This window comes from Canis lupus, chromosome 21 (assembly GCF_048164855.1).
Source record: "Canis lupus baileyi chromosome 21, mCanLup2.hap1, whole genome shotgun sequence".
NCBI lineage: Eukaryota > Metazoa > Chordata > Mammalia > Carnivora > Canidae > Canis > Canis lupus.
The window spans coordinates 2,039,035-2,061,811 of NC_132858.1; the positions used below are offsets into that span (position 1 = coordinate 2,039,035).

General features: G+C 42.6%; 2 pseudogenes; both read left to right on the forward strand.

Annotated features, from left to right (window-relative positions):
* Positions 1-8,606: 8,606 nt before the first annotated feature.
* LOC140613661 (U2 spliceosomal RNA) lies at positions 8,607-8,783 on the forward strand (annotated as a pseudogene).
* A 2,869-nt stretch (positions 8,784-11,652) lies between these two features.
* Positions 11,653-11,833, forward strand: LOC140613662 (U2 spliceosomal RNA; annotated as a pseudogene).
* Positions 11,834-22,777: the final 10,944 nt, after the last annotated feature.

A 22,777-nucleotide genomic window follows, 5' to 3' on the forward strand; every position in this document is an offset into this window, starting at 1 on the left:
AGAATGAAAGAGACTAAGGAGGACCCAGTATATATTAGTTTATCTCCATATTTTTTTAAGATTTTATTTATTTATTCATAGACACAGAGAGAGAGGCAGAGACACAGGCAGAGGGAGAAGCAGACTCCATGCAGGGAGCCTGATGTGGGACTCGATCCTACGTCTCCAGGATCACACCCCAGGCTGCAGGCGGCGCCAAACCGCTGAGCCACCGGGGCTGCCCTATCTCCATAAATTTTGAATGACCTTTTTCCAGCCCCAATTCATTGCCCTGCAAATGGAATGAGCTCCTTGCTCAGAGAAGTCAGGCGAGTTTGCTGGGTGAGCAACTCTGCCCCCACCTGGCTGTAAGAGGCACTGCCTCCCCTAACGGAGGAGGAGGATATGCAAATAACCACTGCTTTGGCAGGAATTGGGAGACCTGCCAGTAACCTCAGTGGAGACACAGTCCCATTTTTTTTTAATTTTACTTTTAAGATTTTATTTTATTTATTTATTTATTTATTTATTTTTTATTTTTTTTTTAAAGATTTTATTTATTTATTCATGATAGTCACAGAGAGAGAGAGAGGCTCAGAGACACAGGCAGAGGGAGAAGCAGGCTCCGTGCACCGGGAGCCCGACGTGGGATTCGATCCCGGGTCTCCAGGATCGCGCCCTGGGCCAAAGGCAGGCGCCAAACCGCTGCGCCACCCAGGGATCCCGATTTTATTTTATTTAAACCTCAGTGGAGACACAGTCCCATTTTTTTTTTAATTTTACTTTTAAGATTTTATTTTATTTAAAAAATTATTTATTTATTTATTTATTTATTTATGATAGTCACACACAGAGAGAGAGAGAGAGAGGCAGAGACACAGGCAGAGGGAGAAGCAGGCTCCATGCAGGGAGCCCGATGTGGGATTCGATCCCGGGTCTCCAGGATCGCGCCCCGGGCCAAAGGCAGGCGCCAAACCGCTGTGCCACCCAGGGATCCCATTTTTTTTTTTTTTTAATTGATTACTTTAATTCTCCCAAATCCCAAGCTGGCCCATAACTGGCCCTATTTTAAAGGTAAGGGGCCCTTATTCAGTCTGACTCCAGTGCCTGCACTTCGGACCACTATGCTTTACTGCTCTGATCACACAGTTACTGCTCGAGGTAGTCAGGGAGCCGGCAAATGCACAGAGAACAGATGGAATGTTCCCTGGGACTGTATCTCGATCTTTTTTTTCAATATCCTCTCCCCCGCTCCCCAGGAGTCTTAAAAAGACTACTCTCTCCAATCCCGCTAATGAAACTTTAATACCAACGGTACACTGTATATTTGTATGATGACCCTTTGGAGGGCCAGAAACCTCTTTAATGTCTAAGATTTTTTTTTCTGCCCCTCCTCCCGCCAAACCAATTGTCACTATTTTGGGCGCAGCGTTGCCCCTATGTGTGTCCCAGAGTAACTGAGAGAATTCCAATTTGAATACATTTAGGGACTAGAATAAGTTTATTTACTCAGTAAATATTAATTGCTCGTTCAAATACATGATTGAGAAGTTTTTTTTTTTTTTTTTTTTTTTTAAAGATTTTTTTTTATTTATTTATTCATGATAGTTACACAGAGAGAGACAGAGAGGCAGAGACACAGGCAGAGGGAGAAGCAGGCTCCATGCAGGGAGCCCGACGTGGGATTCGATCCCAGGCCTCCAGGATCGCGCCCCGGGCCAAAGGCAGGCGCCAAACCGCTGCGCCACCCAGGGATCCCTGATTGAGAAGTTTTAACAAGATATATAGAAGAGGGCAGCCCCGGTGGCGCAGCGGTTTAGCGCCGCCGGCAGCCTGGGGTGTGATCCTGGAGACCAAGGATCAAGTCCCACGTCGGGCTCCCTGCATGGAGCCTGCTTCTCCCTCTGCCTGTGTCTCTGCCTCTGAATAAAAAAAAAAAAAAAAAAAAAAAAGAGAGAGAGAGAGAGACTCTGCCTGTGTCTCTGACTCTGAATAAAAAAAAAAAAAAAAGAAAAAAAAAGAGAGAGATAGAAGATATGAGGGTGCCTGATTGGCTCATTTGAAAGAGTCAGTGATTCTTGATCTTGGGGTCCTGAATTCAAGCCCCATGCTAGGGATAGAGATTACTTAAACAAACAAAATATGTGCATGTAATGAAACAAACTATGGACAGTTCAGAAAATCCAGAATAGGTAGATAGGATATGGGGGGTTGTATATGGGAATAGGAGTTGGGAATGCTTTATAGAATGCCTGGCCTTGAAGAGTAGATAGACTGCAGGAATGGGAGTGGGGGGAGGATTTCAGGTAAAGAAAATTTGAGCATGGGCTCGCAGCTGGAACAGAAAGGAAGAGTATGGATGTCATTAATGAAAGATGGGCTGAAGGGGAATTGTATAATATAAAACTGGAAAAGATTTCCTGGGGAAGGCCAAATGAGGAAGGCCTGGAATGCAAAGATTATGTGAACTATAGATGATGAGGGGTAAAAACAGGTTTTTGAGCAAGGAGGTGATAGGAAATTGATAAATGGAGGGATAAATGCAGACAATGACATTGATTAGATTGTCATAGTAGTTTAGGCAATAGGGAAGTGGATTCTGTGCTAACAAGCATGATGGCAATGGGAATGGAAAGAGGGAATTTGGGTCTGGGATCTGCAACTTATACACCTGTAGATATGTAAATAATGCTATAAGCGATATGAACCAGAGGGGTCGGTGGCAAGGTAGGCAGCTTTTTAGCTCAGCTGGTTATTGTCCTGTTAAAACATCATCTCTGTGTGGAAAATCTGACCAAGAGGTTGCAGAAACCCAGAACTGTGTTTTAATTTGTTCATTTTGATGGCTCCCATCTAACTTGAAAATTTTAAGCACATTGTATAAGCCAATCCAAATATGCCTGTGAGTCAAAGGTGGCCTAAGTGTGAGTTTGCAGCCTCTTGCCTAGTGACTCAAAAGCAAGGGGATGTCAAAAACCCATATGAGGGCAGCCCCTGTAGCCCAGCGGTTTAGTGCCGCCTTCAGCCCCGAGTGTGATCCTGGAGACCTGGAATCGAGTCCCACATCAGGCTCCCTGCATGGAGCTTGCTTCTCTCTCTCTCTCTCTCTCTGTGTTTGTCATGAATAAATAAATAAAATCTTAAAAAAATATATATGCTCTTTTTGGAAGCTCCAAGGGGGGTAAGGGGAGAAAGCACCAAACAAGGCAGTGTTCTTGGCCCTTGAAGATCACAGGTGACATTCAGTTAATATTTATTCTACCAATATTTATTTGAGCACCTGCTAGGTGCAGGAAATATAACAAGAACAAAGCAGACAGTCTCCCTATGCTCCCTTGGTGCTTATATTTTGATGAGTAGATAGAGAAAAAAAAATACTATGTTAAGAGTTAAATGCCATGGTAAATGTTAAGCAGGGAAGGAGAGAGGGAATGCTGAGGTCAAAGGGAGGACTTGTCATGTTACTCAGACAGAGAGGGCCTTTATTTTTTTTAAAAAGATTTTATTTATCTGACAGAGAGCAAGAGAGAGTGAGAGCACGTATGCACAAGTAGGAGAGGGGCAGAGGGAGAGAGAGAAGCAGGGAGCCAAACATGCCCAATCCCAGGACCTTGGGATCATGACCTGAGCCCAAGGCAGATGCTCAACTGAAAAAGCCACCCAGGCACCCCTCCACTCCCATGATTTTAATGACCACCGTTATGCCTATAACTCCAGCCCAGGATCTTTTTCCTGCGCTTCATAGCTGTACATCCAGTTGCCTTCTGGATGAGTGTTTTTTTTTTTTTTTTAAGATTTTATTTATTTATTCATGAGAAACAGAGAGAGGCAGAGACACAGGCAGAGGGAGAAGTAGGCTCCATGCAGGGAGCCCAATGTGGGACTCAATCCCGGGACTCCAGGATCACACCCTGGGCTGAAGGCAGACAGTCAACCGATGAGCCCCCCAGGCGTCCCTGGATGAGTGTTATCTCTTGATTGGTCCACAAACTTACCAACTTTTCCACAGATTTTTCACACAGACACACTATTTTAGCAAATGGAATTCAACTCACTCTTCGTTTCCACCCAATTGTCCAAGCCCCACCCTTCCACTACCCTAATTCAGGCCATTCATCCTGTGGTTTTCTTTTCTTTTTTCTTTTCTTCCTTTCTTCCTTTCTTTTTTAAAAAGTTTATTTGAGAGAGAGTGTGTGAGCAAGCTGGGGGGTGGTGAGTGGGGCAGAGGGAGGAGGTGCAGACTTCCTGCTGAGCAAGGAGCCTGAAGCAGAGCTCAATTCCAGGACCCTCAGATCATGACCTGAGCTGAAGGCAGATGCTTAACTGACTGAGCCACCCAAGTGCCCCTTTCCTGTGATTTTTACAGCAAATGTAATCTGGTTCCCTGACTCTGGTTTCCTCCCTTCTAGTCAATCCATTTTCCACACTGGTGCCAGAGTGATCATTCCAAAGAAAACCTTTGTGGTCAGGGGACCCCTGAGTGGCTCAAATGAGTGTCTGCCTTAGGTTCATGGTGTGATCCTGGAGTTCAGGATCGAGTCCCACAATGGGCTCCCATAGTGGAGTCTGCTTCTCCTGCCTGAGTCTCTGTCTTCTGTCTGTGTCTCTCATGAATAAATAAATAAAATCTTTAAAAAAAGATTGTGGTCAGGTCTCTCTTCTCAGCTCATAATCCTTCAGTGTCCTTCCATAGTCTTTAGGCTAAAGACCAGACCATCAATATAGCTGTTAAGAGCCCTGCTTTCCTTGCCATTTTTTTTTTTAAACCACTGCTCCCTCACCAAGCCTGATCCACCCTGCCTCCCACTGTAATTCTTTTAGGTTCAAGAGATCATGCCTATGTAAATCATCATTGTATACCTGTTGCCTGGCAGAATGAAAGAGACTAAGGAGGACCCAGTATATATTAGTTTATCTCCATATTTTTTTAAGATTTTATTTATTTATTCATAGACACAGAGAGAGAGGCAGAGACACAGGCAGAGGGAGAAGCAGACTCCATGCAGGGAGCCTGATGTGGGACTCGATCCTACGTCTCCAGGATCACACCCCAGGCTGCAGGCGGCGCCAAACCGCTGAGCCACCGGGGCTGCCCTATCTCCATAAATTTTGAATGACCTTTTTCCAGCCCCAATTCATTGCCCTGCAAATGGAATGAGCTCCTTGCTCAGAGAAGTCAGGCGAGTTTGCTGGGTGAGCAACTCTGCCCCCACCTGGCTGTAAGAGGCACTGCCTCCCCTAACGGAGGAGGAGGATATGCAAATAACCACTGCTTTGGCAGGAATTGGGAGACCTGCCAGTAACCTCAGTGGAGACACAGTCCCATTTTTTTTTAATTTTACTTTTAAGATTTTATTTTATTTATTTATTTATTTATTTATTTTTTATTTTTTTTTTAAAGATTTTATTTATTTATTCATGATAGTCACAGAGAGAGAGAGAGGCTCAGAGACACAGGCAGAGGGAGAAGCAGGCTCCGTGCACCGGGAGCCCGACGTGGGATTCGATCCCGGGTCTCCAGGATCGCGCCCTGGGCCAAAGGCAGGCGCCAAACCGCTGCGCCACCCAGGGATCCCGATTTTATTTTATTTAAACCTCAGTGGAGACACAGTCCCATTTTTTTTTTAATTTTACTTTTAAGATTTTATTTTATTTAAAAAATTATTTATTTATTTATTTATTTATTTATGATAGTCACACACAGAGAGAGAGAGAGAGAGGCAGAGACACAGGCAGAGGGAGAAGCAGGCTCCATGCAGGGAGCCCGATGTGGGATTCGATCCCGGGTCTCCAGGATCGCGCCCCGGGCCAAAGGCAGGCGCCAAACCGCTGTGCCACCCAGGGATCCCATTTTTTTTTTTTTTTAATTGATTACTTTAATTCTCCCAAATCCCAAGCTGGCCCATAACTGGCCCTATTTTAAAGGTAAGGGGCCCTTATTCAGTCTGACTCCAGTGCCTGCACTTCGGACCACTATGCTTTACTGCTCTGATCACACAGTTACTGCTCGAGGTAGTCAGGGAGCCGGCAAATGCACAGAGAACAGATGGAATGTTCCCTGGGACTGTATCTCGATCTTTTTTTTCAATATCCTCTCCCCCGCTCCCCAGGAGTCTTAAAAAGACTACTCTCTCCAATCCCGCTAATGAAACTTTAATACCAACGGTACACTGTATATTTGTATGATGACCCTTTGGAGGGCCAGAAACCTCTTTAATGTCTAAGATTTTTTTTTCTGCCCCTCCTCCCGCCAAACCAATTGTCACTATTTTGGGCGCAGCGTTGCCCCTATGTGTGTCCCAGAGTAACTGAGAGAATTCCAATTTGAATACATTTAGGGACTAGAATAAGTTTATTTACTCAGTAAATATTAATTGCTCGTTCAAATACATGATTGAGAAGTTTTAACAAGATATATAGAAGAGGGCAGCCCCGGTGGCGCAGCGGTTTAGCGCCGCCGGCAGCCTGGGGTGTGATCCTGGAGACCAGGGATCAAGTCCCACGTCGGGCTCCCTGCATGGAGCCTGCTTCTCCCTCTGCCTGTGTCTCTGCCTCTGAATAAAAAAAAAAAAAAAAAAAAAGAGAGAGAGAGAGAGAGAGAGAGAGACTCTGCCTGTGTCTCTGACTCTGAATAAAAAAAAAAAAAAAGAAAAAAAAAAGAGAGAGATAGAAGATATGAGGGTGCCTGATTGGCTCATTTGAAAGAGTCAGTGATTCTTGATCTTGGGGTCCTGAATTCAAGCCCCATGCTAGGGATAGAGATTACTTAAACAAACAAAATATGTGCATGTAATGAAACAAACTATGGACAGTTCAGAAAATCCAGAATAGGTAGATAGGATATGGGGGGTTGTATATGGGAATAGGAGTTGGGAATGCTTTATAGAATGCCTGGCCTTGAAGAGTAGATAGACTGCAGGAATGGGAGTGGGGGGAGGATTTCAGGTAAAGAAAATTTGAGCATGGGCTCGCAGCTGGAACAGAAAGGAAGAGTATGGATGTCATTAATGAAAGATGGGCTGAAGGGGAATTGTATAATATAAAACTGGAAAAGATTTCCTGGGGAAGGCCAAATGAGGAAGGCCTGGAATGCAAAGATTATGTGAACTATAGATGATGAGGGGTAAAAACAGGTTTTTGAGCAGGGAGGTGATAGGAAATTGATAAATGGAGGGATAAATGCAGACAATGACATTGATTAGATTGTCATAGTAGTTTAGGCAATAGGGAAGTGGATTCTGTGCTAACAAGCATGATGGCAATGGGAATGGAAAGAGGGAATTTGGGTCTGGGATCTGCAACTTATACACCTGTAGATACGTAAATAATGCTATAAGCGATATGAACCAGAGGGGTCGGTGGCAAGGTAGGCAGCTTTTTAGCTCAGCTGGTTATTGTCCTGTTAAAACATCATCTCTGTGTGGAAAATCTGACCAAGAGGTTGCAGAAACCCAGAACTGTGTTTTAATTTGTCCATTTTGATGGCTCCCATCTAACTTGAAAATTTTAAGCACATTGTATAAGCCAATCCAAATATGCCTGTGAGTCAAAGGTGGCCTAAGTGTGAGTTTGCAGCCTCTTGCCTAGTGACTCAAAAGCAAGGGGATGTCAAAAACCCACATGAGGGCCAAGCTCCATGCAGGGAGCCTGATGTGGGACTCGATCCTACGTCTCCAGGATCACACCCCAGGCTGCAGGCGGCGCCAAACCGCTGAGCCACCGGGGCTGCCCTATCTCCATAAATTTTGAATGACCTTTTTCCAGCCCCAATTCATTGCCCTGCAAATGGAATGAGCTCCTTGCTCAGAGAAGTCAGGCGAGTTTGCTGGGTGAGCAACTCTGCCCCCACCTGGCTGTAAGAGGCACTGCCTCCCCTAACGGAGGAGGAGGATATGCAAATAACCACTGCTTTGGCAGGAATTGGGAGACCTGCCAGTAACCTCAGTGGAGACACAGTCCCATTTTTTTTTAATTTTACTTTTAAGATTTTATTTTATTTAAACCTCAGTGGAGACACAGTCCCATTTTTTTTAATTTTACTTTTAAGATTTTATTTTATTTAAAAAATTATTTATTTATTTATTTATTTATTTATTTATTTATGATAGTCACACACAGAGAGAGAGAGAGAGGCAGAGACACAGGCAGAGGGAGAAGCAGGCTCCATGCACCGGGAGCCCGACGTGGGATTCGATCCTGGGTCTCCAGGATCGAGCCCTGGGCCAAAGGCAGGTGCCAAACTGCTGCGCCACCCAGGGATCCCTAAGATTTTATTTATTTATTTATGAAAGACACACACACACAGAGGCAGAGACACAGGCAGAAGGAGAAGCAGTCTCTATACAGGGAGCCTGATGTAGGACTCAATCCTCAGACTCCAAGATCACGCCCTGAGCCAAAGGCAGACGCTCAACCGCTGAGCCACCCAGGCGTCCCAGAAACGGTCCCAATTTGATAACAGAATTATCTGGATTGTGGTGGAGCTTGATATTGGGAAGGATTAGCCTGGCCTCAGGGAAGATGAGGATGTTGAAGATTATAAGGATGCCAGGCTCACATGTTGCATTTGTGCACTGCGGGAGGAAGCTTTGGGACTGGAGGGATGATGGGAGGTTGATACAGGTAGTATAGATTCTTGGCATTTTGGCTAAGATCAAGCGTGGTATCTGCTCTTATCAGTTTAACATCGGATATGTCCTCTATCTGAGGACAATGTATTCCATTGATTTTTGGAGTAGGGGCTGTCTAGGATCTTGCTTTGTGTACTCCATACATCATTTTCCTGGTCCCTGGGTGTTTAACAGGGTTGATACACTTGGAGTTGGAATAATGCCACATTAGGGTCTTTGGCCTGGGAAAAAGAGCTATCACAGTGGGAAATACAAAATAGAAATCTCTGAAACTGCCCCATTCCCATTCTAGTGATGTCCTTTCTTCTTCTCTTTTGAACCCATCCGTGCTCTAGCTCCTGTACCCACCCCTCCACCAAGGCCACTACTGACCTCATTCACGTAATCCTAGAAGATACTTGAATCTTTTTTTTTTTTTTTTTAGTAATCTCCAGGCTGGAACTTACAACCTAGAGATCAAGAGTCACATGCTCTACAACTGAACCAGCCAGGTGCCCCAAATACTTCAATCTTTCTTGACCTCTCAATAGCATTTGACACTATTGACCTGCCCTTCTTCCAGAAATGATCTCTACCCTTGCTTTCTGGGACCTTGCACTCTCCTGGGTCTCCTCTTCTTATTTGTTGACCATTCATACGATCTATCCCTACACTTTCTTCAGGGTTCTGTCTTAGGTCCTCTTGTTTTCTCATTTGCTATGCTCTGCCTAGAGCAACTTCCCCATCACCTTGGCCTCATTTACCATATCTATGCTGCCATGTCCCCAACATCATCTCACCCCAGGATCTCCTGGTCTGCATATCCTTGTATCTGACTGTTTACCAGACATCTTCATTGGAATGGCCCATAAACAGCTCAACTTGTCCAAAACAGAATTCATTGTCTTTTCCTACAAGCCTGTTCCTTATCCAATGTGCTCTCTTTTGCTCAATTGTCTAAGCCAGAGTTGGTTACTGTGCCCCTTGCTGATGCACTGTAAATGCTCTCCATCCAAACACTGCTGGGAACATATTTGTATTGGAGCAACTTGGATTTATTACTTATTACAGTGAGAAAAAACACATACCATGGGAAACTGCAGGGTAGTTAGGTAGGTAGTCGGAGGGTGTTAGAAAGAACTTATTATAGGACTTGGGATTGTGTTAGGTGATTTTGGGGAGGGTTTAAGCAAGTGAGGCTCTGGATTCAATGTTTTTAGGAAGTGGCATTGTTTTATTATTGGGTCTCTTAATAAGTCTTACCTAGAAGGAGGGAAGACTAGAATGAGGCTAATGGATGATGGATAAAGAAGCAACAGTCATTCATATTAGCCATGATAGGAAGCTTTTTGGACTTTTGTGATTTGGACAATGTTCATGTTTTTTCTATGTTCAGATGTGATTATGGAATGGGCTTGTTTTGATCACAGAGTATCTTCATCTTATGTTGGTATTCTGAAAGTATGATCAGCATGAGAACATCAAGGAAGGCCTTGTTGTAAGTGCTAGGCTAGTTTCTAGATGTCAGCAGCTACTTTTCTCCTTCTCAGTACCCTACTTAAGCCACTCTCCCCTGGATTTCTGCTACGGAGTCCCAACCTGGTTCCTTGGCTCTGACTTTACCACCTCCTTCTCCTTCTCCTTCTTCTTCTCTTTCTCCTTCTTCTTCTTTTAAGAGTTTGTTTTTAAGTGATCTCCATTCAACATGGGTCTTGAAATCACAACCCTGAGATCAAGAGTCTTGTGCTAGCCACTGAGCGAGCCAGGTACCCCTGACTTTATCCCCTTCTAATCCATTCTCCACATTATAGCCAGACTAGTCTTTCTTTTTCTTTTCTTTTCCTTTCTTTTCTTGTTTTTTTTTTTTTTTTTTTTTTTTTTTAAGATTTCTATTTATTTATTTTAGAAAACACAGAGGGAGAGGGAGAGGCAGACTCCTTGCTGAACAGAGAGCCTGTTGTGGGGCTCTATCCTAGGACCCTGAGATTATGACCTGAGCTGAAGGCAAACGCTTAACCGACTAAGCTACTCAGGCACACTTTATAAAAATTTTTTAAAATTTTAATTTAAAAAAATTTAAAAAATTGTATTTATTTGACAGAGAGAGTACAAGCAGAGGGAGGGGCGGAGGGAGAAGCAGACTCCCCTCTCTGGACCCTGGAATCAAGCTACTGAGCATCTATCTAGCTCCCTGCTGGGTGAGGAGTCTACTTCTCTCTCTTCCTCTTCCCTCCCCCTGGTTATACTCTCTGTCTCAATCAAATAAATAAATACAATCTTAAAAAAAAAAATCTGAACTCAGCTAAAGATCCTCAGTGCTCCTCCTTTGCTTTTAGGTTCAAGCCTGTGCTTACCCGCAGAGCCTGCAAGGCCCACTTCGGTTTTTTTTTTTCAAATTTTATTTATTTATTCATGACACACACACACACACACACACACACACACACAGAGGCAGAGACTAGGCAGAGGCCCCCTGCAGGGAGCCAGATCCCGGACTCAATGTGGGACTCAATCCCTGGATGGTTGGATCACGCCCTGAGCTAAAGGCAGACTACCCAGGCGTCCCAGAATTTAGTTTTAATATCACTCCTGCACTCCTTCCCTTGCTCTACTTAACCCACATAAACCCCCTGTAATTCATTGATTGATTGTATGCCCTGTGCTATGGAGTAAACTCCGGAAGAAGTGGTTGGGAGAAATACTTGAACTGTAAACAACTTCCCCACAAAGGGAAGCTCCTTGAGGATGGACGCAGCGTCTGCCCCCTCCTGGCAGCAAGAGGCACTGTACCCATTAATGGAGGAGAAGGGATTGCAAATACAGAGTTCTCTGCTGGGAGCTGGGAGGAGGGCACTCACCTCTGGGAAAAATTCAATTTGAGAACAGAATTTCCTTATTTCCTGAACTGTGGAGAAATATGCCATTGGGAAGTTGTCCCAGGACAGGATTAGACTGGTTTTTGGAAGAGTTGAGATGTGGAATTTCATAAGGGACAGCTTTAATATAGCCTTGAGTGAAAGTTTGGGAAGCAAGTTGCAGTGAGAACTTTAATTTTAGATTATTTATTTATTTTTGGGCCCAAGATCATGAATAGTATGTGTTCTTATTTAATATTTCATAACTCCTCTACCTGAGAATACTTTATAAAGTGGATTTTTGGAACAGGGAGATTGAATAGAGGCTTGCTCCATTCATTCCACAAACCAATCTGATATTGCAGTACTTCCGTGAATGATGTGTCTCTCCCTCCCAACTGAATACTTGTCAGTTTAAATGCAGGCTGTTGGTATTCCACTGTATATTTTGGTTTCAGGGGGAAAATTGAAGATGAATCTGCTATTTCCCCTCTTTCTTTAATGCTATATATATATATGTATTTTTAAGATTATTTATTTATTTATTCATGAGAGACACACAGAGTAATGCTATATTTTTGATGCATATTTTGTCTTTTATGTCCTGGTTCTTTAAGATTTAGTCTTTATAAGAGCAGCCTGGGTGGCTCAGTGGTTTAGCACAGCCTTCAGCCCAGGGCCTGATCCTGGAGACCCTGGATCGAGTCCCATGTGGGCTCCCTGCATGGAGCCTGCTTCTCCCTCTGCTTGTCTCTCTGCCTCTGTCTCTCATGAATAAACAAATAAAATCTTTAAAAAAATTAGTCTTATAGTTTTCTATTTAGAAATTTTCTACAAACTATTTTGCCCCCTAGTGATAGACCCTTTTTCAGATTACCAAATATTTATTGCTATAACCAAGTCTGCAGTGAAATCTGTAGTATGTTGCTTTGTGCACTTGTATGAGAGTTTCTCCAGTGTATACACCTAGTAGTAACATTTCTGGATAATCACAAGAGTATTTTCAGTACTATAGCTGTTGCAAATTACCCACATATTCTGAATTGCAATTCTCTGCTATTCCTGAATAAACCCATTTTTGCTGGTAAAATAACTGCCAGTTTTACTTTTAAGGTTAACAGTTGTTAGTATAGGGACACCTGGGTGGCTCAGAGGTTGGGCGTCTGCCTTTGGCTCAGGGCGTGATCCCAGTATTCTGGGATCAAGTCCCACATTGGGCTTTCTGCATGGAACCTGCTCCCCCTCTGCCTGTGTGTCTGCTTCTCTCTCTCTATGTCTTTCATGAATAAATAAATAAAATCTTAAAAAAAAAGTTGCTAGGATAAATGGCAACTTAAAAAAAACATTTTCTAGTTTAGTTTTTTGCTACTGGTATACAGAACAGAATTATTTTGTGTCTAGTTTTTATTGAACCTTTATTCTAAAACTTTGTAGATTCAATTTGAGTTTTCTTTTTTTTTTTTAAGATTTTATCTTTTAATAGTCTCTACACCCAACATGGAGCTCAAACCTACAACCCTGAGATCAAGAGTTTCATGCTTTACCAACTAAGCTAGTCAGGCACTCCTCAATTTGTTTTTTCTGTAAGTAGAGAAAAACATTTAGGTCTCAATTTTTCTTCCAAACTGAATGTTAGTTACCTATTTGTAAATTACTGATGGTAACCTAAATGTGAGACCCGAAACCATTAAATTCCTAGAGAAAAACACAGGCAGTAAGGTTCTGACATCAGCCATAGCAATATTTTTTCTAGGTATGTCTCCTGAGACAAGGGAAGTATAAGCAAAAATAAACTATTGAGACCTCCATAAAATAAAAAGCTTCTGCATAGGGAAGGAAACAATCAACAAAACTAAAAGGCAATCAACTGAATGGGAGAAGATATTTGCAAATGACATATCCAGAAAGGATTAGTATGAAAAAAATAAAGAACTTATACAAATTAACACCTAAAAAAATAATCCAGTTAAAAACAGGCAGAAGATACGAACAGACATTTCTCCAGAGAAGATATCCAAATGGCCAACAGACACATGAAAAGATGCTCAATATCATTCATCATGAGGGAAATGCAAATCAAAGCTACAATGAGATATCACCTCATACCTGTCAGAATGGCTAAAATCAATAACACAAATGTGGAAAAAAAGGAGCCCCTGTACTGTTGGTGGGAATGCAAACTGATGCAGCCACTGTGGAAAACAGTATGGAGGTTCCTCAAAAATAGAACTACCCTACGATTCAGTAATTGCACTGCTGGGCATTTATCACCAAAATACAAAAATTCTAATTCAAAGGATTACATACACCCCTATGTTTATAGCACCATTATTTACAATAGCCAAATTATGGTAGCAGCTCAAGTGTCCATTGACAGATAAAGGAATAAAGAAGACATGGTATATACACACAATGGAATATTATTCAGGCATAAAAAGGATGAAATCTTGCCATTTGCAGCACTGTGAATGCAACGCTGAGTGAAATAAGTCAGGGAAAGACAAATTCCATATGAGTTATTTTAAAGATTTTATTTATTTATTCATGAGAGACACAGAGAGAGGCAGAGACATAGGCAGAGGGAAAAGCAGGCTCCCTGTGGGGATCCTGATGCGGGGCTTAATCCCGGGCCCCCAGGATCATGACCTGAGCGGAAGGCAGACACCCAACTGCTGAGCTACCCAGGTGTCCCAAAAAACAGATTCTTTTTTTTTTTTATGATAGGCTCACGGTGAGAGAGAGAGAGGCAGAGACACAGGCAGAGACACAGGCAGAGGGAGAAGCAGGCCCCACGCACCGGGAGCCCGACGCGGGATTCGATCCCGGGTCTCCAGGATCGCGCCCTGGGCCAAAGGCAGGCACCAAACCGCTGCGCCACCCAGGGATCCCAAAAAACAGATTCTTAACTATAGAGAACAAACTGAGGAAAGGTAGGTAGGGGGAATGGGTGACACAGGGCATGGGGATTCAGGAATGCCCTTGTCTGATGAGTCCTGGGTGACGTATGTAAGTGTTAAATCATTATATCACACACCTGAAACTAATATAACACTGTATGTTGACTATACTGGAATTATTATTTTTTAAAGGAATTTATTTTATTTTTTATTTATTCATGAGAGACACAGAGAGAGAGGCAGAGACACAAGCAGAAGGAGAAGCAGGCTCCATGCAGGGAGCCTGATGTGGGACTCCATCCGGGGTCTCCAGGTTCAAGGTCCTGTGCTGAAGGCAGCGCTAAACCGCTGAGCCACCCGGGCTGCCCACTATACTGGAATTAAAAAAAAAAATTACTGATGGTACTATTTTTAGTTTTAGTTTTTCTTTTGAAGTGTACTTCTTTTTTTTTTAAAGATTTTTATTTTATTTATTCATGGGAGACAGAAAGAGAGAGAGGCAGAGACAGAGGCAGAGGGAGAAGCAGGCTCCATGCACCAGGAGCCCGAAGTGGGACTCAATCCCGGGCCTCCAGGATCGCGCCCTGGGCCAAAGGCAGGTGTCAAACCGCTGCGCCACCCAGGGATCCCATATTTTATATTTTGAAAGCAATTTTAAATTTACAGAGAAATGGACAGATTTCACATATACTTCCTTGTCCTCCTTTCACCCCTACCACTTCTGTTATTATTAGCATTTTTTAAAGATTTTATTTATTTATAAATGAGAGACACAGAGAGAGGCAGAGACATAGGCAGAGGGAGAAGCAGGCTCTCTGTAAGGAGCCTGATGTGGGACTCGATCCCAGGACCCCAGCATCACACACCCTGAGCCGGAGGCCGACCCTAGGCGTCCCATATTATTAGTATCTTGTATTAGTGAGGTACACCTCTTAAAATTGATGAGTGTTGACACATTATTATTAACTAAAGACCATGGTTTACATTAAGATTCATTCTTTGTGTTGCACATTCTGTAGGGTTTGACACATGTATAATGACATGTATCCACCATTACAATGATACAGAATAGTTTCATGGCCCTAAAAATACCCTATGCTTATTCACCCCACCCTCCTCCCCTCCTCCCCTTGAACTCCTGCCAACCACTGATCTTTCTGTCTCCATAGTTTTACCTTTTCTAGAATGTCATATAGTTGGAATCATACAGTATGTAGCCTTTTCATATTTGCTTCTTTTGCTTAGAAATATGCATTTAAGATTCTCCCCTGGGTCTTTGTGTCTTGGTAGCTCATTTCTTGTTATTGAACTGAATAATATTCCATTATCTGGATGTACCTGATAAATCTGGATGAACTAGATTCATCTGTTCACCTACTGAAGTACATCTTGATTGCTTCCAAGTTTTAGCAATGATGAAAAAGTTGCTCTAAATATCCATTTGCAGGTGTTTGTGTGGACATAATTTTTCAGCTCATTTGGATAAATATCAAGGGGTATGATTCCTGGATTATACATAAGAATATGTTTAGTTTTGTAAAAACTAGTTTTGTAAAAGCTGTACCATCTCACTATCCTACGAGAAATAAATGAGAGTTCCTTTTACACTACATCCTTTCATGTTGTCAATATTTTGGATTTTTTTTTAAAGATTTTATTTATTTATTCATGAGACACACACAGAGAGAGAGAGAGAGAGAGAGAGAGAGAGAGAGAGAGAGGCAGAGACACAGGCAGAGGGAGAAGCAGACTCCATAAGACTCCATGCAGGGAGCCTGGCATGAGACTCTATCCGAGGTCTCCAGGATCACACCCTGGGCTGAAGGTGGCGCTGAACCACTGTGCCACCGGGGCTGCCCAGTGTTTTGGATTTTAGCCATTCTAATACACGTGTGTGGTATATTATTGTTGTTTTGGTTTGCAATTCCCTAGCAACACATGATGTTGAACATCTTTTCATATGCTTATTTGCCATCCCCTGCTTCTTGTTTTTTTCCTTGCACTTACAGATAACCATTTTTAAAAAAATATTTTATTTATTCAGGAGAGACACAGAGAGAGAGAGAAAGAGAGGCAGAGACACAGGCAGAGGGAGAAGCAGGCTCATGCAGGAAGCCCGATGTGGGACTTGATCCCGGTTCTCCGGGATCATTCCCTGAGTGAAAGGCAAACGCTCAACCACTGAAGCCACCCAGGCGTCCCTAGGTAGCCATTTTATATTGGCTTTTGGTTTATCCTTCTGTTGTCACTTGAGAAAAGAATACACACACACACACACACACACACACACACACACACTCCCTTACTCAGACAGTGGTAGCACACTGCATTCATTCCGTAGCATTTTATAGAGCATTTGTTTTCAGAGGCATCAGATTGCATAATATGGATGTTCCATTACTTCTTTTATTTATTTTATTTTATTTTATTTTGTTTTATTTTATTTTTTTATTTCTTTTATTTTTTTAAAAAGATTCCATTTATTTATTTTAGAGAGAGATAGAATGTGAACAGGGAGAGGAAGGGGGAATCTCAAGTCGACTCCCCATTGAATGGGGAACCCAACTTGGGGCTTGACACGGGGCTTGATCTCATGACCTTGAGATCATAACTTGAGCAGAAGCCAAGTGTTGGACAAATAACTGACTGAGCCACCCAGGGGCCCTTCCATTTTCTTCTCTGACTAATGCACTCTTTAACTGGGCCAGAAGCAGTGACTTTTACAAGCAGTTGCTCATAGAATTCCAACAGAACAACTGGTATTTGAACCATAAAACTGCTGGTATTTTATGAGGAGAAAAAAGTTAACTACTGCATAGCAGAAACAGTTTCGTTTGATAGCACGGGTAGAATAATCGATTAGATAGTAACCAAAAGTGGTGCAATGGGTCAACACCAAATTAACAGGTGGTTCTTTCTTTCTTTCTTTCTTTCTTTCTTTCTTTCTTTCTTTCTTTCTTTCTTTCTTTCTTTCTTTCTTTCTTTTCTTTCTTCTTTCTTCTTTCTTTCTCTTTCTTTCTTTCTTTCTTTCTTTCTTTCTTTCTTTCTTTCTTTCTTTCTTTCTTTCTTTCTTGATTTTATTTATTTATTCATGAGAGACACAGAGAGGCAGAGACACAGGCAAAGGGAGAAGCAGGCTGCATGCAGGGAGCCTGACGTGGGACTTGATCCCGGGTCTAAAGGGCTGAAGGCAGCGCTAAACTGCTGAGCCACCCGGGGTGCTTTCCTTTTTTATTTAAATCATGTTATTACTCCCTCTACTTTCTCATAAAAACCTTTTACTTTCCCCACATGAGTGGGACATGTTTTCTGGTTACTCTGGAATCTGTGCCTCCCAAATTGCAATTCTGAGACCCCAGTTTCACTTCCTCTTCTTGGTTGACACCACTATGATCTGTTTCTTTTCTTTTTTTTTTACTATGATCTGTTTCTGTGCAGAGTATTGACACCACATGTGTGAGTTTCCACACCAAGCAATTTTCTAATTTTTCCAAAAACTGGAAGTCCTACAATTTAATGCAACATGACACTAACTGTCCTGGGTTAGCACAGACCCCACAGGTTAAGGGCTCAGTCCCACAAGACTGCCTACTGCTGCAGACACCAACCTCAAGTTGTAGGTCCCAGGTTATCCACAATTCTGAGTTGGCTACAAATCAGGATTCTCACAATCCCCTCAGGTCTAAATTTGCTGTAACAGCTTGTAAAACTCAGGGAAACTCTTTACTAACTATTACAAATTTATTATGAAGGATGTTATAAACAGCCAGATGAAGAGGTATATAGGGTGACATCTGGAAGGGTTCCAAGCACAGGATCTTCTGACCCTATGGACTTTGAGGTGTGTCACCTTCCTGGTACATGTTCATCAACCCGGAAGTTCTCCAAACCCCATTGATTAGGGTTTTTACAAAGGTTCCATTATGCAGGCATTATCATTGGCCATTGATAATTGACTTAATCTCTAGCCCATCTCCCATTGCTGGAAGTTGGGGGATAGGACTGGAAGTTACAACTGTGTCTAGTCATGCCTTGGTTTTCCTGGTGGCCAGTCCCCACCCCAAAGCTGCCACAAAGAGTTGCCTTGTTGGAAGAAAAGACTTTCTTATTATCCAGGAATTCCAAGGGATTTAGGAGCTCAGTGTCAAGAACTCAGTGTCAAGAACAAAGTCTGTGCTGCACTCTCTCTCTCTGCTTTTAACTATATCTATCTTATACCATAAATAAAAACCAATTAAACATGGATTTAAAAAATAAACATAGATTAAAGGCTTAAATGTCAAAAACAAAACCTTACATATTTGGATAGAAAATGTTGATGAGGGATGCCTGGGTGGCTCGGTGGTTGAGTGCATCTGCCTTCAGCTCAGGGCATGATCCTGGGGTCCACATTAGGCTTCCCCGCACAGAAGCGTGCTTCTCCCTCTGCCTGTGTCTCTGCCTGTCTCATAAATAAATAAATAAAAACTTTTAAAAAAATGTTGATGAATATCTTTGAAGCCTTAAAGTAAAGAAAGATTTTTTTAGAGAATTTTTAAAGTTTATTTGTTTTTTAGTCATCTCTACACCCAACATGGGGATCTAACTCACAACCCCGGGGACCAAGAGTCGCATGTTCTCCTGAGCAAGCCAGCCAAGTGCCTCAAAAAAGATTTTTTTATTTTTTTAAAAAGATTTTATTTATTTATTCATGAGAGACATAGGGAGAGAGGCAGAGACACAGGCAGAGAGAGAAGCAGGCACCATGCAAAGAGCCCAATGCGGGACTTGATCCCGGGATTCCAGGATCAAGACCTGAGCTGAAGGCAGACGCTCAACTGCTGAGCCGCCCAGGGGTCCCAAAAAAGATTTTTTATTTTATTTATTTATTTATTTATTTTTTTTAAAGATTTTTTTTTTGAATTTATTTATTCATGGACACAGAGGGAGAGAGGCAGAAACACAGGCAGAGGGAGAAGCAGGCCCCATGCAGGGAGCCCGATGTGGGACTCGATCCCGGGTCTCCAGGATCACACCCCAGGCTGCAGCATCACTAAACCACTGCGCCACCAGGGCTGCCCCCCACAAAAGATTTTTTAAATAAGACACCAAAAATAGGGATCCCCGGGTGGCTCAGCGGTTTGGTGCCTGCCTTCAGCCCAGCACGTGATCCTGGAGACCCGGGATCAAGTCCCACATCGGGCTCCCTGCATAGGGCCTGCTTCTCCCTCTGCCTGTGTCTCTGCCTCTTTCTGTGCATCTGTCATGAATAAATAAATAAAATCTTTTTTTTATATAAATAAAATCTTTAAAAAAAAGACACCAAAAATTAAAATGTGGACTATAAAAGAAAACACTGATATGTTTGTTTGTTTTCCAAGCCCACATATCCCACCATGACCGGTAACACTTTTGATGAATAACTTTTGTTCATGAAGACACCTGAATGCCCAGATCTTGGTTTCTTTTCTTTTTCTTTTTTTTTTTTTTAATTTTTATTTTATTTATGATAGTCACAGAGAGAGAGAGAGAGAGAGAGAGAGAGAGAGAGGCAGAGACATAGGCAGAGGGAGAAGCAGGCTCCACGAGGGGAGCCCGATGTGGGACTGGATCATGCCCTGAGCTGAAGGCAGATGCTCAACTGTTGAGCCACCCAGGCGCCCCAATCTTGGTCTTTCTTTTCTTTTAAAGATTTTTATTTATTTATTTATTCATGAGAAACACACACACACACAGAGAGAGAGAGAGAGAGAGAGAGAGAGAGAGAGGCAGAGACACAGGCAGAGGGAGAAGCAGGCTCCATGCAGGGAGCCCGATGTGGGACTCGATCCCGGGTCTCCAGGCTCACACCCTGGGCTGCAGGCTGCGCTAAACCGCTGCGCCACCGGGGCTGCCCTTCTTTTCTTTTCTTTCTTTTTAAAAAATGTTTTATTTATTCATTCGTGAGAGACAAAGAGAGAGAGGCAGAGGGAGAAGGAGACTCCATGCAGGGAGTCTGATGTGGGACCCAATCCGATCCCAGGACTCCAGGATCCCGCCCTGAGTCAAGGCAGACAAGGCAGACGTCCAACTGCTGAGCCACCCAGGCGTCCCGGACCGACCAATCTTGGTTTCTAATACCATTCTCCAATAAAAGAAACCAGGGCTCCTTGGAGAAGTGGCTGATTCTAGGACTGGGGCCCTCGTTGCATACAAGGTAAGCCTGGACCATTTTGTAGTGCCAGGACAAAAGGAAGTGCTAAAAAAAAGGATGTGTGGGGGATCCCAGGGTGGCTCAGTGGTTTAGTGCCTGCCTTTGGCCCAGGGCATGATCCTGGAGTCCCGGGATCGAGTCCCACGTCAGGCTCCCGGCATGAAGCCTGCTTCTCCCTCTGCCTGTGTCTCTGCCTCTCTCTGTCTATCATGAATAAATAAATTAAAAAAAAAAAAAAAAAAAAAAGGATGTGTGTGTTTGGGCAGGGAAGGCAAGGGACAGGGGGAAGAGAAATGTTTTAAAGGAGCCAATCTGAAAGAGCTCATAGTGGCCAAAGCTGGCGCAATTTGAGGGAAAACCCCAATAATAAAGTATTGAATTCTAAACCAACATATAAAATAAATATCGATGAGTCTGTACTGACATGAATAAATGAGTAGTTTAAATAAATGATTAAAATAAATTTAAATAAATAAATTTTAATGAATAATTCAAATAGATAGGTAGATAGATATATGAGTGAGAAGAGACAAATCACCTGCTCAGTAATTCATGGAGATAGTCTTGCTTTCGCCCCAGGAGGCAGATATTAATGCCACATCTCGAGTGTGGATGCAGTTGGTAATTTTCTTCCAAAGAATGTGATGATGGAAAGTTTTGAAGGTCACAGGGGATGGGAAAATGAAGCTCCCCACCAGTATTGTATGACCACGATGGCAGAAGGAGCTGATGTTGGAGGACTTAGGTCAGCCTTTTAAGGCTAACTGAATAAATATCTGATGTCATCTATCCAAGAAAAATATGTTAAAAATGCTTCTCTGTCTCTTCCATGCATTGATCTGCTAGATCTCTGATGCTTCTCTCTTTTGATACTTGGCTGCATTAGAGAAAGGCTGGCTGTGGTATTGTTCATTTGTCTAATTTACCAAACACTTTTCAGTTGGTGTATTTATTTCTCTTCTTCTAAAAGATGGCTTTGGTGGTATTTCCTTTATTCTTTCTGGCTTTCATAGTCCTTATCCTTCATGAAGACAACCGTGGTAGTTCTTTTCTTTAGCAGCCAGTGTCCCTTGTGCAGTATTTGTAACAACAACTTTTTTCTAACATTGGTTCTTCCAGTACCAGCTGCCAAGGGAGCCCCTTTGATTGGGGTGAACCTCCTCTGTTTTCATCACCACAGTGCTTTTTGACTTTCAAACACTCAGTTATTTAACTTCAGCCATCACCCAGTTTTCCAATGTCTGAACTCCCCAAGGCTAATGGATATTTTAGAAGTGGAGCCTGGATGCTTTGTTTCTGGGTCTTTGGAATAAGCCTTGGGCTCTGGCAAAGTTGTAGAGTTTGTTGGAGCAGACAGTCTCCTGGAGAGTCTTGAACTCTCCTTCTGTCTTTGGAGATCCTTTTTGTACACATGGGGGAAAATAACTTCCCTATATTTTGGCTAAGATCAAGTATAGTTGGTGCTTGAACGACATGGATTCGTACTGCACAGATCCACTTAAATGCAGATTAAAAATTTTTTTTTATATATACAGTACACTCAGTGTGGTTTCTCTTTCTTGTAATTTTCTGAATAACATTTTCTTTTCTCTAGCTTTATTGTAAGAGAACAGGATATAATATGCATACCATACAAGCTGTGTTAATCAACTCTTTAAGTTATCAGTAAGGCTTCTGGTTTAATGGTAGGCTATTAATAGTTAAGTGTTCAGGGAGTCAAAAGTTACATGCAGATTTTTGGCTGCACCACTAATCCCTGCATTGTTTAAGGGTCAACCACAATGCTCATTTTTTTTGGGAACATGTGACATGAATTTTTGCAACAGGGGTTTAGAAAGGAATGTTGTCTGTACAGTTAGCTCTCTGCATTTCAGGGCCCAACCCCCACTGGCCGGCCTGAGTGTAAAGTCCTGAAGACGTGTAGCCTGATGTAGTCACTGGACCTTTGAACTGCCTTTTATCTTTGCTTTGTCCTGGCCTTCTCTTGAAGGCTGAATTCTTCTTGACAAATGATAGACTCTGCAGTCCTATGGTAAATTTTTTTTTAAAGATTTTATTTATTTATTCATGAGAGACAGAGAGAGAGGCAGAGACACAGGCAGAGGGAGAAGCAGGCTCCCTGTGGGAGCCTGATGGAGAACTCCATCCCAGGACCCCGGGATCATGCTCTGAGCCAAAGGCAGATGCTCAACCACTGAGCCACCCAGGTGCCCGTCCTACAGTAAATATTAAGTTATGTATCAAAAGACACTGAAAAAAAAAAAA